General features: G+C 56.8%; 2 non-coding genes and 1 pseudogene across 2 annotated transcripts; all 3 read left to right on the forward strand.

Moving 5' to 3' along the window:
* Positions 1-1,680: 1,680 nt before the first annotated feature.
* On the forward strand, positions 1,681-3,491 carry LOC144420313 (small subunit ribosomal RNA). The gene has a single exon (XR_013474666.1). It is a non-coding gene; the product is annotated as a small subunit ribosomal RNA (ribosomal RNA).
* A 298-nt stretch (positions 3,492-3,789) lies between these two features.
* LOC144420115 (5.8S ribosomal RNA) lies at positions 3,790-3,943 on the forward strand. The gene has a single exon (XR_013474474.1). It is a non-coding gene; the product is annotated as a 5.8S ribosomal RNA (ribosomal RNA).
* A 288-nt stretch (positions 3,944-4,231) lies between these two features.
* The window catches only part of LOC144420051 (large subunit ribosomal RNA), a 3,695-nt pseudogene continuing 2,926 nt past the window's right edge, over positions 4,232-5,000 (forward strand).

A 5,000-nucleotide genomic window follows, 5' to 3' on the forward strand; every position in this document is an offset into this window, starting at 1 on the left:
AGGTAAGGCATGTCAGAGCGAAAGACAGTAATTTCGAATGAGCCAAGAAAGAGCGGTGCGGGGCCGGTCGGAGCGCACCCTTTTCTCGGTGGCTGGCGGGCGAGAGAGTGCTGCGTCGCCGGCATCGGCGTCGAAAGAAGCCGAGCCGAAAAAAGTTAAAGTACAAACGTGCAAGCATACTAACCTAACCCTAGGTAAGGCATGTCAGAGCGAAAGACAGTAATTTCGAATGAGCCAAGAAAGAGCGGTGCGGGGCCGGTCGGAGCGCACCCTTTTCTCGGTGGCTGGCGGGCGAGAGAGTGCTGCGTCACCGGCATCGGCGTCGAAAGAAACCGAGCCGAAAAAAGTTAAAGTACAAACGTGCAAGCATACTAACCTAACCCTAGGTAAGGCATGTCAGAGCGAAAGACAGTAATTTCGAATGAGCCAAGAAAGAGCGGTGCGGGGCCGGTCGGAGCGCACCCTTTTCTCGGTGGCTGGCGGGCGAGAGAGTGCTGCGTCGCCGGCATCGGCGTCGAAAGAAGCCGAGCCGAAAAAAGTTAAAGTACAAACGTGCAAGCATACTAACCTAACCCTAGGTAAGGCATGTCAGAGCGAAAGACAGTAATTTCGAATGAGCCAAGAAAGAGCGGTGCGGGGCCGGTCGGAGCGCACCCTTTTCTCGGTGGCTGGCGGGCGAGAGAGTGCTGCGTCGCCGGCATCGGCGTCGAAAGAAACCGAGCCGAAAAAAGTTAAAGTACAAACGTGCAAGCATACTAACCTAACCCTAGGTAAGGCATGTCAGAGCGAAAGACAGTAATTTCGAATGAGCCAAGAAAGAGCGGTGCGGGGCCGGTCGGAGCGCACCCTTTTCTCGGTGGCTGGCGGGCGAGAGAGTGCTGCGTCGCCGGCATCGGCGTCGAAAGAAGCCGAGCCGAAAAAAGTTAAAGTACAAACGTGCAAGCATACTAACCTAACCCTAGGTAAGGCATGTCAGAGCGAAAGACAGTAATTTCGAATGAGCCAAGAAAGAGCGGTGCGGGGCCGGTCGGAGCGCACCCTTTTCTCGGTGGCTGGCGGGCGAGCGAGTGCTGCGTCGCCGGCATCGGCGTCGAAAGAAGCCGAGCCGAAAAAAGTTAAAAGTACAAACGTGCAAGCATACTAACCTAACCCTAGGTAAGGCATGTCAGAGCGAAAGACAGTAATTTCGAATGAGCCAAGAAAGAGCGGTGCGGGGCCGGTCGGAGCGCACCCTTTTCTCGGTGGCTGGCGGGCGAGAGAGTGCTGCGTCGCCGGCATCGGCGTCGAAAGAAACCGAGCCAAAAAAAGTTAAAGTACAAACGCGATGCTAATGAGCGAGCCGTTGTCTCGACTAATATTTATGGGGCGTTCGATCGAGCGTCTGGCTTGAGCGCTTGTCGGCCTAGCAGAACGGTCGCATTGTTATGCCCGGGTTTTAGGCACCGCTGCAGGCGGCCGGCAGAGCTCTTGTTTGTGCGAAACTGAATGGATCGAGCCCGAGAGAGGGCGAGCAAAGAAAAAACGCAAATCGCTCCGCCTGGCACTGCCGGCGAGAGCGTGGACGTCGCGGCCAGCGACTGTCGAAGCTGAGTACGGCCGCAGGCGATCGCCTCGGTCTTAAACGAATGCGACGAGCACGCGCCGGGCGGCCCAGCAAGGGCCGAGCGCAGCTGTCGCAGCTATCTGGTTGATCCTGCCAGTAGTGATATGCTTGTCTCAAAGATTAAGCCATGCAGGTGCAAGTACGAGTTCTCGTAAAGCGAAACTGCGAATGGCTCATTAAATCAGTCTTGGTTTATTTGGTCTCGTAAGCGAAGTGGATAACTGTGGTAATTCTAGAGCTAATACATGCATTTAAGCGCCGACTTCGGGAGGCGCGCTTTTATCAGATCAAAACCGACCGGGTTCGTCCTGTGACGTTTGATGACTCTGGATAACCACGCGGATCGTACGGTCTCTGCACCGACGACGTATCATTCAAGTGTCTGCCCTATCAACTGTCGAAGGTACGCTACGTGCCTACCTTTGTGATAACGGGTAACGGGGAATCAGGGTTCGATTCCGGAGAGGGAGCCTGAGAAACGGCTACCACATCCAAGGAAGGCAGCAGGCGCGCAAATTACCCATTCCCGACACGGGGAGGTAGTGACGAAAAATAACAATACAGGACTCTAACGAGGCCCTGTAATTGGAATGAGTACATCCTAAAACTCTTAACGAGTATCCATTGGAGGGCAAGTCTGGTGCCAGCAGCCGCGGTAATTCCAGCTCCAACAGTGTATGCTAAAGTTGTTGCGGTTGAAAAGCTCGTAGTTGGATTTTGGGCGAGCGCCGCCGGTCCGTCGCAAGGCGTGTCACTGGTTGCGTTCGCCTCACCTTCGGTTCTCCGTCGGTGCTCTTGACTGAGTGTCGGCGGTGGCCGATAAGTTTACTTTGAAAAAATTAGAGTGTTCAAAGCAGGCTGTTCGCCTGCATAGTGTTGCATGGAATAATGGAATAGGACCTCGGTTCTATTTTGTTGGTTTTCGGAGCACGAGGTAATGATTAAGAGGGACAGACGGGGGCGTCCGTACTCTGCCGTTAGAGGTGAAATTCTTGGATCGGCGGAAGACGAACTACTGCGAAAGCATTCGCCAAGAATGTTTTCTTTAATCAAGAGCGAAAGTCAGAGGTTCGAAGACGATCAGATACCGTTCTAGTTCTGACTATAAACGATGCCAACTAGCGATCGGGAGGCGTTACCATGACGACCTTTCCGGCAGCTTCCGGGAAACCAAAGTCTTTGGGTTCCGGGGGAAGTATGGTTGCAAAGCCGAAACTTAAAGGAATTGACGGAAGGGCACCACCAGGAGTGGAGCCTGCGGCTTAATTTGACTCAACACGGGGAAAGTCACCCGGCTTGGACACAGGTAGGATTGACAGATTGGGAGCTCTTTCTTGATTCTGTGGGTGGTGGTGCATGGCCGTTCTTAGTTGGTGGAGCGATTTGTCTGGTTAATTCCGATAACGAACGAGACTCTGGCATGCTAAATAGTTACGCGACCTTCTCGGTCGGCGTCTAACTTCTTAGAGGGACTAGTGGCGTTTAGCCACACGAGATTGAGCAATAACAGGTCTGTGATGCCCTTAGATGTCCGGGGCCGCACGCGCGCTACACTGAGTGAAGCAGCGAGTGTCTAACCTAGGCCGAAAGGTCCGGGTAACCCGTTGAACCTCATTCGTGATTGGGATAGGGACTTGCAATTGTTTCCCTTGAACGAGGAATTCCCAGTAAGCGCAAGTCATCAACTTGCGTTGATTACGTCCCTGCCCTTTGTACACACCGCCCGTCGCTACTACCGATTGAATGGTTTAGTGAGATCCTTGGATCGGCCCCGTCGCGGCTGGCAACGGCCGCGTCGGCGTGTCGAGAAGACGATCAAACTTGATCATTTAGAGGAAGTAAAAGTCGTAACAAGGTTTCCGTAGGTGAACCTGCGGAAGGATCATTACCGAAAGTGGTGGTAGGCCCCGGCCGACCGCGCACTTAATTGTCTTTGGGTGCCGCCGAGAGGGCGGCCGTCAATCGGGGTTCTGCCCCGTGCGACACGCGTAACACGTTGGCATAGCAAGACAGCCGAGTGCGATGGTGGCTTCTGGGCACCGCGCTCGATGTGCCGCCGGCCCAGCCCGGCGGTCGCTCGGCGCCGTTTGTTGGTGTTTTTGTGCAGTTGTTGTCGGTGGTGGTTTTGTGGTCGATCCCACAGTGTGAAGTCCGCGCGCTTCGGCGCCGGGCGAAACGTCGAGGACGACTCTTAACGGTGGATCACTCGGCTCGCGAGTCGATGAAGGACGCAGCCAAGTGCGAGAAGTAATGTGAATTGCAGAACACATTGAACGTCGACCTTCTGAACGCGAATTGCGGTCTCGGGTCAATCCCGGGACCGCGTCTGCCTCAGGGTCGCGTTCGTCCTCACCCGAGGGCCGTCGCCTGGCCTCTGCGAAGACGGCCGGGCGTCGCCCCAAGTTGAAGCGGTCGCCGAGCTTTCTCGGCGCGACCGCGTGTCCCGTACACCGCCGGCCCCTCGACGTGTTCAACTACGTTCGAGGGGCGGGTCCAGGTCGGTCGGTCCGGTCACGAGATCAAGACCGACCGTGGGCCAAGGCGGCGACGGTACGCGCTCGGTCGGCGCCGGCGGCGACGACTTGCGATGCCAGCGGGCCGTGTAAGAAGCGGCCCGCTTGACACATACGACCTGAGTTCAGGCGAGAGCACCCGCTGAATTTAAGCATATTATTAAGCGGAGGAAAAGAAACCAATAGGGATTCCCTGAGTAACGGCGAGTGAACCGGGAAGAGTCCAGCGTCGAATCTGCGCGCTTTTCGAGCGCGCCGAGTTGTGACGTACGGAAGTCCCAGTGCGGCTGACGGCGAGCGCCGGTGTCCTTCTGATCGAGGCCTCGTCCCACGGCGGGTGTTAGGCCCATAGGGGCGCTTGCCTTGGCCGCTTCGGGTCTTCTCGGAGTCGGGTTGTTTGGGAATGCAGCCCAAAGCGGGTGGTAAACTCCACCTAAGACTAAATACGGTCGCGAGACCGATAGCGGACAAGTACCGTGAGGGAAAGTTGAAAAGCACTTTGAAGAGAGAGTTCAAGAGTACGTGAAACCGTTGAGAGGCAAACGGGAGGGCCCGTCAGGTCGCCGGCTCGCTTTCAGTTGGGTGCGGGGGCGCGCCGTCTCGGTTCGCGGACGCTTAAGGCGCCGCTGCCGAGTCGGCTCGCGCACCGTCTCAGCGCACTAGCGACCGGCGCGGGTCACGACCGGTTTGCCGTCGGTCTAAGTCCCCGCGCGAAGGTGGCCTCCGCTCCGGCGGGGGTGTTACAGCGCGCGGGCGGTGCGGCCCGGCGGCAGATCGAGGAAAGGATGCCGCGCGCTCTCTGTGTGCGGCCGTCGCCGTTCGGCTGGCTTGTCGTTCGCCTGCACTGTACGCAGTGCCGGTGTTCGGCGGGCTGCCGCTTCGGT

Source organism: Styela clava, chromosome 2, assembly GCF_964204865.1.
Source record: "Styela clava chromosome 2, kaStyClav1.hap1.2, whole genome shotgun sequence".
Lineage (NCBI taxonomy): Eukaryota > Metazoa > Chordata > Ascidiacea > Stolidobranchia > Styelidae > Styela > Styela clava.